Here is a 10813-nt window from a genome sequence, read left to right as displayed (position 1 = left end):
TACATAGCAGTTCCAATGCTACGCCTTGAACCGCTCGGCCATCTCTCCTACATAACTTATTATGGAAAATAAACTGAGTGAATAGCGAGTTTTCTTATTCCTGCAGTACAGGTACAACCGCAACCACTCGGGGGTTCCATAGTTCTATTGGAAAAATTCCTTTTGATCTAAGTGGAAGGATACAGGATTTTTTACTAGAAATTGCGCTCGCTATAAAATAAAAGTTTTAATTTGGGTTTTCCCGCAACTAAAGAAAAAGAAAATGGAAGAATTCTTCTTATTGCATAATAAAATAAAGAAACCTTAGAATTCCGTTTGCATAAGATACGCTACACCATACTATCGAAATCAAAAATAGGGTATGAGACAATTAATAACTTTGAAAACACGAAATAGTTGATAACATAAGTTGTTGTTCAGAAATAGGAAAGTGGAATGAAATCCAGTCTTAGTCAAATATTTCATATCTCTTCGTGTCCAAGCAGAAGGAAAAGGATACAATTTGAGCTGAGCGGAAAATCCATATCTCTCTTATCCATTTAAAGCATATGGATTTAGAGTAGAGCATATGGATCAATCTATTTATAATTATAAGAATCGAATGTGTTTGTTTTTATGTTATTTTGTGAAGGAATGAAAACAATTCTATATAGAATGGGTTGGGAATTATGCCTAGATCCCGTGGAAATGGAAATTTCATTGATAAGACCTCCTCAATTGTAGCCAATATTTTATTGCGAATAATTCCGACAACCTCAGGAGAAAAAAAGGCATTTACTTATTATAGAGATGGTGCGATTTGACTCTTTTTTTTGCTTTTTTTTAGCCCTACCTATACCTCAGTCTTACGAAAAAGAGAGGGGGGTTGGCATAGAGAGAACCAAATTTGTAAAGCAAACAAACCCACGCTTCGGGAAGGTGAGGCGAACTAACAATTCCTTCCGTCGTGTATCCTCGATTGATGCGGCTTCAGATACTTCAATTGTAGATTTGAGTATTGAGCGAAAGGTTACACCTACAGGATATGGTATGGTATGGATTACAGGCCAATCCTACTCTATTAGTATCCGTAGGCAGCATAGGGGAGAAAAGCACTACACCTAGAAATAGGAATCAACAAGAGAAAAACTTTGTTAGAAATTACCCCTTTCCTGATCGGTATCAGGGCTGGGAAGAATGGTTGGGATAACAAACAACCATCAGGTTTGTACTTTGGATACCCCTATAACCATCAAAGATCGTTGAAGTAGCTAATTCCTCTAAATAGGAGGCGTTGAGAACAAAGAAATTATTGGAGCTATCGTTTTCCTCTAGCATTAATAGAATTCATTGGTGTTAAGAAAAACCTCTTGTGGGAAGGTTGGCTAGAGATTTCTTGGAAAAATACCAGCCCCTTTCGGTTCATAATGAGACGGGACTAATTCTATTTTGATTCTATAGATTATTTCGCTTAGTACTATTATGTACAGAAGGGAGGAGCCGTATGAGATGAAAACCTCATGTACGGTTTTGGAACGGAGATTTTTTGAATAGAATGAACGACCGTAACGGATGTTGGCTCAATCCGAAGGAAATTATGCGGAAGCTTTGCAAAATTATTATGAAGCTACGCGACTAGAAATCGATCCCTATGATCGAAGTTATATACTCTATAACATAGGCCTTATACACACAAGCAATGGAGAGCATACAAAGGCTTTGGAATATTATTTCCGGGCACTAGAACGAAACCCCTTCTTACCGCAAGCTTTTAATAATATGGCCGTGATCTGTCATTACGTGCGACTATCTCCACTATAGAAAGAAAAAAAAAAAAGAGAGGATCAAATTTTCTAGTAAATACTAGAAAAAAAGGGCTTTCTACATAGGGATCGTAAAAACAACGATTTTTCCCTATCAGCTGTAGGAAGGAAGGACACTTCACGAGAATCAAAAAACGAAGAAAGTATGGCCTATACTACTACTCTATGGATAAAGTTTCTCAAATTGATAGAGAAAGCACCGTAAAGATCAATTAGTGAGCGACTGGGTCGATACAACTAAAAAAAACTGCTTACTTATCCCATGATATGGGGCAAAATTTAGGAATCCGCTTATGTAATAGAGCCGATCCACTAAGGGATTAAGCAGCGGTGTAGTATCAGATCCCAAAGATAGTAAGTTCTTTTTTCTTTCTTATGGAAAAAAGTCTTTTTCAAGGATTCTATAGAGATTTCATATATGAAACCGGGATAGTTACCTCTCAGAAAATTTGAACGAAGGCTCTATATCTATCTATGCTTCATTCTTCTGAAGGTGGGAAAAAAGATCAAACTGATTATTGATAAAAATTAGGGTTTGAAACTTAGGTAATTAATTTCTTCTGCTTAACCCAAGAACAAATTGGATCGATTTTTGATAAATCGAATTCAGTTAAGATAGGGGAAATTCAGATAGCAATTTCTGAGCCGTATGAGGTAGGAAACTCTCAAGTACGGTTCTAAGGGAAGGAACTTCCTATTCCGACCGAGGAGAACAGGCCATTCTACAGGGTGATTCGGAAATTGCGGAAGCTTGGTTTGATCAAGCTGCTGAATATTGGAAACAAGCTATAGCGCTTACTCCGGGAAATTATATTGAAGCACAGAACTGGTTGAAGATTACGAAGCGCTTTGAATTTGAATAAGACCATGCTCCTTCTTTTTCATAAAATGGGTGGTTTGGTTGTTGATCCATTAATCAAATAAATTAGGTCGTAAGATCGAATCAAGAATTTCATTATATCCATTTCTTATACCTTCTATTTTATATGATATTTCATAAGAATAAACCATAGGGATAGGGTCTAGAATAGAAGTAATAAAGTGAATAAAAAGAGGGGGCAATCTAAATATTGCTAATATATTAGGACCATCTTATTAATAATTCTAATGAGTTATCTTGGAATTTAGAATCAAATAAAAAACCCTATATTATGCTCAAGGAAAGTAGATATAGATAGGAGCTTATGCCCTCAAAAAAAATACACTAGTTTCTTAAATTAAAAATAAAAAAGATTTTTTTCTTACGTCGAGAAATATTTGTTTTTCAAGATAAACAATGTCCGTTAGGCACCTAATCTTTATGTCATAATAGACCCGAACACTTGCCTCGGATTGACTTCAATATATAATTGCTCCAGTGAATAACTAAAAAAAAAATAGAAGGATGGTAGATAGTAAAGAAAAGAACTAATCACAATATCTATCTTTCAAAATCTATCTTTCAAAATCTATCTTTCAAAATATATATCTTTCAAAGATTCACTAAAAAGACAGTTGGCGGGTCTCTTTGTATGTCTTGTCCGGAAAGAGGAGGACTTAATGATTATTCGTTCGCCGGAACCAGAAGTAAAAATTGTTGTGGATAGGGATCCTGTAAAAACATCTTTTGAGGAATGGGCCAGACCCGGCCATTTCTCAAGAACACTAGCTAAGGGCCCTGATACTACCACTTGGATCTGGAACCTACATGCTGATGCTCACGATTTCGATAGTCATACTGGTGATTTGGAGGAGATTTCTCGAAAAGTCTTTAGTGCTCATTTCGGGCAACTTTCCATTATCTTTCTTTGGTTGAGTGGCATGTACTTTCATGGCGCCCGTTTTTCCAATTATGAAGCATGGCTAAGTGATCCTACTCACATTGGACCCAGTGCTCAGGTAGTTTGGCCTATAGTAGGGCAAGAAATATTGAATGGTGAATGTAGGCGGGGGTTTCCGAGGAATCCAAATAACCTCTGGTTTTTTTCAGCTTTGGCGAGCATCTGGAATAACTAGTGAATTACAACTCTATTGTACTGCAATTGGTGCATTGATTTTTGCAGCGTTAATGCTTTTTGCTGGTTGGTTCCATTATCACAAAGCCGCTCCCAAATTGGCCTGGTTCCAAGATGTAGAATCCATGTTGAATCACCACTTAGCGGGATTATTAGGACTTGGGTCTCTTTCTTGGGCGGGGCACCAAATTCATGTATCTTTACCAATTAACCAATTTCTTGACGCTGGGGTGGATCCTAAAGAGATACCACTTCCTCATGAATTTATCTTGAATCGGGACCTTTTGGCTCAACTTTATCCTAGTTTTGCCGAAGGAGCAACCCCTTTTTTCACTTTAAATTGGTCCAAATACGCAGAATTTCTGACTTTTCGCGGAGGACTAGATCCAGTAACCGGTGGTCTCTGGCTGACCGATATTGCGCACCATCATTTAGCTATTGCTATTCTTTTCCTAATCGCAGGTCATATGTATAGGACCAATTGGGGTATTGGCCATGGACTTAAAGATATTTTGGAGGCTCACAAGGGCCCATTTACAGGACAAGGCCATAAGGGTCTTTATGAAATCTTAACAACGTCATGGCATGCTCAATTATCTCTTAACCTAGCTATGCTAGGCTCTACAACCATTGTTGTAGCTCATCATATGTATTCTATGCCTCCCTATCCATACCTAGCTACTGACTATGGTACACAACTTTCCTTGTTCACACACCACATGTGGATTGGCGGATTTCTAATAGTCGGTGCTGCTGCACATGCAGCAATTTTTATGGTAAGAGACTATGATCCAACTACTCGATACAACGATCTATTAGATCGCGTCCTTAGACACCGCGATGCAATCATATCCCACCTTAACTGGGTATGTATATTTCTAGGTTTTCACAGTTTTGGCTTGTACATTCATAATGATACCATGAGTGCTTTAGGCCGTCCACAAGATATGTTTTCGGATACTGCCATACAATTACAACCTATCTTTGCTCAATGGGTACAAAATATCCATGCTACTGCGCCTGGCGTAACAGCTCCTGGTGCAACAACAAGTACTAGCTTAACGTGGGGAGGCGGCGAGTTAGTAGCAGTAGGTGGCAAAGTGGCTTTGTTACCTATTCCATTAGGAACCGCAGATTTTTTAGTCCATCACATTCATGCATTTACCATACATGTGACTGTATTAATACTTTTGAAAGGTGTTTTATTTGCTCGGAGTTCCCGTTTGATACCCGATAAAGCAAATCTAGGTTTTCGCTTTCCTTGCGATGGGCCTGGCCGAGGGGGAACATGTCAAGTATCCGCCTGGGATCATGTTTTCTTAGGTTTATTCTGGATGTACAATGCAATTTCGGTAGTCATTTTCCATTTCAGTTGGAAAATGCAGTCGGATGTTTGGGGTACTATAAGTGATCAAGGGGTGGTAACTCATATTACAGGGGGAAACTTTGCACAGAGTTCCATTACGATTAATGGGTGGCTTCGAGATTTCTTGTGGGCACAGGCATCGCAAGTCATTCAGTCTTATGGTTCTTCATTATCTGCATATGGTCTTTTTTTCTTAGGTGCTCATTTTGTCTGGGCCTTCAGTTTAATGTTTTTATTCAGCGGCCGTGGTTATTGGCAAGAACTCATTGAATCTATCGTTTGGGCTCATAACAAATTAAAAGTTGCTCCTGCTACTCAGCCTAGAGCCTTGAGCATTATACAAGGACGCGCTGTAGGAGTAACCCATTACCTTCTGGGTGGAATTGCCACGACATGGGCATTCTTCTTAGCGAGAATTATTGCAGTAGGATAGTGGCTAGGAGGATTTGAAAGGCATTATGGAATTAAGATTTCCCAGGTTTAGCCAAGGCTTAGCTCAGGACCCCACTACTCGTCGTATTTGGTTTGGTATTGCTACCGCACATGATTTCGAAAGTCATGATGATATTACTGAAGAACGTCTTTATCAGAACATTTTTGCTTCTCACTTTGGGCAATTAGCAATAATCTTTCTATGGACGTCCGGAAATCTGTTTCATGTAGCTTGGCAAGGAAATTTTGAATCATGGATACAGGATCCTTTACACGTAAGACCTATTGCTCATGCGATTTGGGATCCTCATTTTGGTCAACCCGCTGTGGAAGCCTTTACTCGAGGAGGTGCTGCTGGTCCAGTGAATATTGCTTATTCTGGAGTTTATCAGTGGTGGTATACAATAGGATTACGCACCAATGAGGATCTTTATACTGGAGCTCTTTTTCTATTATTTCTTTCTACGCTGTCCTTAATAGCGGGTTGGTTACATCTACAACCCAAATGGAAACCAAGCCTTTCGTGGTTCAAAAACGCGGAATCTCGTCTCAATCATCATTTGTCAGGACTTTTCGGGGTAAGTTCTTTGGCTTGGACAGGACATTTAGTTCATGTTGCTATTCCCGCATCCAGGGGGGAGTACGTTCGATGGAATAATTTCTTAGATGTATTACCCTATCCCCAGGGGTTGGGACCCCTTTTGACGGGTCAATGGAATCTTTATGCCCAAAACCCTGATTCGAGTAATCATTTATTTGGTACCGCTCAAGGAGCGGGAACTGCCATTCTAACTCTTCTTGGGGGATTCCATCCACAAACACAAAGTTTGTGGCTGACCGATATGGCTCACCATCATTTAGCTATTGCATTTATTTTTCTCATTGCCGGTCACATGTATCGAACTAACTTCGGAATTGGGCACAGTATTAAAGATCTTTTAGAAGCGCATACTCCTCCGGGGGGTCGATTAGGGCGTGGGCATAAGGGCCTTTATGACACAATCAACAATTCGATTCATTTTCAGTTAGGTCTTGCTCTAGCTTCTTTAGGGGTTATTACTTCCTTAGTAGCTCAACATATGTACTCTTTACCTCCTTATGCATTCATAGCACAAGACTTTACTACTCAAGCTGCTTTATATACTCATCACCAATATATTGCAGGGTTCATCATGACAGGGGCTTTTGCTCATGGAGCTATTTTTTTCATTAGGGATTACAATCCGGAACAGAATGAGGATAATGTATTGGCAAGAATGTTAGACCATAAAGAAGCTATCATATCTCATTTAAGTTGGGCTAGCCTCTTTCTAGGATTCCATACCTTGGGCCTTTATGTTCATAACGACGTCATGCTTGCTTTTGGTACTCCAGAAAAGCAAATCTTGATCGAACCTATATTTGCCCAATGGATACAATCTGCTCATGGCAAGACGACATATGGGTTCGATATACTCTTATCTTCAACGAATGGCCCCGCTTTCAATGCGGGTCGAAGCCTATGGTTGCCCGGATGGTTGAATGCTGTTAATGAGAATAGTAATTCGCTTTTCTTAACAATAGGACCTGGGGATTTCTTGGTTCATCATGCTATTGCTCTAGGTTTGCATACAACTACATTGATTTTAGTAAAGGGCGCTTTAGATGCACGCGGTTCCAAATTAATGCCAGATAAAAAGGATTTTGGATATAGTTTTCCTTGTGACGGCCCAGGGCGCGGCGGTACTTGTGATATTTCTGCTTGGGACGCATTTTATTTGGCAGTTTTCTGGATGTTAAATACCATTGGGTGGGTTACTTTTTATTGGCATTGGAAACATATCACATTATGGCAGGGCAACGTTTCACAATTTAATGAATCCTCCACTTATTTGATGGGATGGTTAAGAGATTACCTATGGTTAAACTCTTCACAACTTATCAATGGATATAATCCTTTTGGGATGAATAGTTTATCGGTATGGGCGTGGATGTTCTTATTTGGACATCTTGTTTGGGCTACTGGATTTATGTTCTTAATTTCCTGGCGGGGGTATTGGCAGGAATTAATTGAGACTTTAGCATGGGCTCATGAACGCACACCTTTAGCTAATTTAATTCGCTGGAGAGATAAGCCCGTGGCTCTTTCCATTGTGCAAGCAAGATTGGTTGGATTAGCTCACTTTTCCGTGGGTTATATATTCACTTATGCAGCTTTCTTGATTGCCTCAACATCAGGCAAGTTTGGTTAATTTAGTTTGTTTTTTTGTACTGTATCAGCACCTAGTTCATTACTCTTGATAGAGAGGGAGGATCTGCCTTTTTAGATTTCTTTTTCTATTTATTTTTCCATCTAGGATTAGAACCGTATACTTGGTAATAATAGCAACGACACATTATGGCAAAAAAAAGTTTGATTCAGAGGGAGAAGAAGCGGCAGAAATTAGAACAGAAATATCATTTGATTCGTCAATCTTTAAAAAAAAAGATAAGAAGCAAAGTTTCTCCCTTGAGTTTGAGTGAAAAAACGAAAATGCGAGAAAAATTGCAATCCCTACCGCGTAATAGTGCACCTACACGCCTTCATCGACGTTGTTTTTTGACCGGAAGACCTAGAGCTAACTATCGACATTTTGGGCTATCCGGACACGTACTTCGAGAAATGGTTTATGAATGTTTGTTACCGGGTGCAACAAGATCCAGTTGGTAAGGATAAAATACCCTTTCGTATTTGTATGGATTTCTGGAATTGATAATCATAGAGGAGCCCTCTTTACCATTCTGTATAAATGGACTATTCTATTTGTATAGATATTGGTAGAGGGGCGTATCCAACCCTCTTTTATCCACTAGTTACCCCTCTTTAGTTTAAGAGTATAGAGCAGTTTGGTAGCTCATAAGGCTCATAACCTTGGGGTTGCGGGTTCGATTCCCACTACCGCCTCCATACTCCTTCTTTATGATATATGCATGATATAATATATACATCATGCATTTGTATCTGGATTTTTTGATTTCCTAAAAGAGTTTTGGTCTAACAGTTTTTTCTCGGAAGAAGCAAAAAAATAAAAGAAAGAATAAAATATGAAAGAAAAGCGTCCATTGTCTAATGGATAGGACAGAGGTCTTCTAAACCTTTGGTATAGGTTCAAATCCTATTGGACGCAATCTTATTTCTATCTATTCTTTAAATAACTATACTAAACTAAAAACAAAGAAAACTTTTTTGCATGATTCAAATGAAAAAGCTTTCTCAACGATTCCTATTCTACTAACAAGAGTAGACATGCAAAATTTATTTGTTACTGAAGAGAAAACCGTTCCAGCTGTTCCTGAATAGCTTCCTTCAAAAGGATTTCCGCTTGCTCGGTGAATGTCTTGCTAGAAGATATAATTTCTTGGAATTGAGGTTTAGTATCTTTTAGATGTTTACGTAACTCATCCAGAAATTTATTTACCTGTTCAATTTCTAACGAATCAAGATATCCTCTTGTTCCGGTATAAATAGTAGCTATCTGCTCTTCCACTGGGAGAGGATTTGCCTGGGATTGTTTAAGCAATTCCCTTAATCGTCGACCCCTTGCCAATTGATTCTGACTTGTTTTATCGAGAGCAGAGGCGAATTGTGCAAAGGCTTGTAACTCTGCGAATTGCGCTAGTTCCAATTTTGATTTGCCAGCTACTTGTTTCATGGCTTTAATTTGAGCCGCGGATCCTACTCTGGAAACAGAAATACCCACATTAATAGCGGGTCGAATTCCGGCATTGAATAGATCCGCAGATAAGAATATTTGTCCATCTGTAATGGAGATTACATTAGTAGGAATATAGGCGGAAACGTCTCCAGATTGAGTCTCAACTATTGGTAAAGCGGTCATACTTCCTTCGCCTAAAAGAGAATTTAATTTAGCGGCTCTTTCTAAAAGGCGTGAATGCAAATAAAAAACATCCCCTGGATAAGCCTCACGTCCGGGAGGTCTTCTTAATAGAAGGGACATTTGGCGATAAGCTTGTGCCTGTTTGGAGAGATCATCATAAATTATTAAAGTATGCCGTTCGCGGTACATAAAATACTCAGCCAGGGCTGCTCCCGTATAAGGAGCGAGGTATTGTAATGTAGCAGGTGAATCCGCCATTTCAGCTACTACAATAGTGTATTCCATGGCCCCCTCCTCATGGAAAGTAGTTACTACTTGAGCTACGGAGGATGCTCTTTGACCGATAGCTACATAAACACATATTACACCTTGCCCTTTTTGATTGAGAATTGTATCTGTGGCTACTGCTGTTTTGCCAGTCTGTCTGTCCCCAATAATTAACTCTCGCTGACCGCGCCCTATAGGGATCATCGAATCGATAGCAATAAGCCCTGTTTGAAGAGGTTCGTATACGGAACGCCTGGAAATTATACTTGGAGCAGGAGATTCAATTAAGCGAGATTCGGAAGCTATAATTTCGCCTTTCCCATCAATAGGTTTAGCCAGAGCATTTACAACACGACCCAAGTAAGCCTCACTCACGGGTATCTGAGCAATTCTTCCTGTTGCTTTTACAAAACTTCCCTCTTGTATCATCAACCCATCGCCCATTAATACAATCCCAACATTTTTGGATTCCAAATTCAGAGCAATACCCCTAGTACCTTCTGCAAATTCGACTAATTCACCTGACATTATTTCACCAAGACCTATAATACGAGCAATCCCATCCCCCACTTGAACTACGCGACCTATATTCTCAATCCCTACTTTCCTATTATATTGTTCAATACGTTCGCGGAGAATTTTATGAATTTCGTCGACTCGAAGGGTTGCCATTAGTGTTTCTTGACTCTTTTTTCGGAAGCAAGGGGAAAAATAATGCCTAAATTCTAAACGAAAGTAGAAGTTCAAGGCCTAATTAATTTAATTATTTCTTCCATTCCAGGGACCCGAGAATGCCAATATTAGCACGAATCGTACGGAAATGTAACTCGGTATTCAAACAACTATTCAGAGTTCCTAGAGCTCCTTGTACGGCCTGTTGGAAAACCCGCTGTCGGACCTGATTCATTGCCCTTTGTTTTTCAAAATAAAGGGTTTCGTTTTTAGACTTTTCCAATTGTTCCAAACTAATAGAAGTAGCATTAATCAAATTTGCTTTTTCTCGTTCTATCTCAGAGTATCCATTCATTCGATACTCATCCGCTTCTAGTTCGACTTTCTGTAATCGAATCCGAGCTTTTTCGAGTTGCTCAATGG

At 39.2% G+C, this 10813-nt stretch overlaps 1 non-coding gene across 1 annotated transcript; it reads left to right on the top strand.

The window, feature by feature from the left end:
- Nucleotides 1–8668: 8668 nt before the first annotated feature.
- On the top strand, nucleotides 8669–8740 carry TRNAR-UCU (transfer RNA arginine (anticodon UCU)). The gene has a single exon. It is a non-coding gene; the product is annotated as a tRNA-Arg (tRNA).
- Nucleotides 8741–10813: the final 2073 nt, after the last annotated feature.

Source organism: Triticum urartu, unplaced genomic scaffold (assembly GCF_056163025.1).
Source record: "Triticum urartu cultivar PI428250 unplaced genomic scaffold, HENAU_Tu73 scaffold2, whole genome shotgun sequence".
NCBI classification, from domain to species: domain Eukaryota; kingdom Viridiplantae; phylum Streptophyta; class Magnoliopsida; order Poales; family Poaceae; genus Triticum; species Triticum urartu.
Note: the sequence above shows the minus strand (reverse complement) of the source record. Positions and strands in the feature narration are given on the sequence as shown.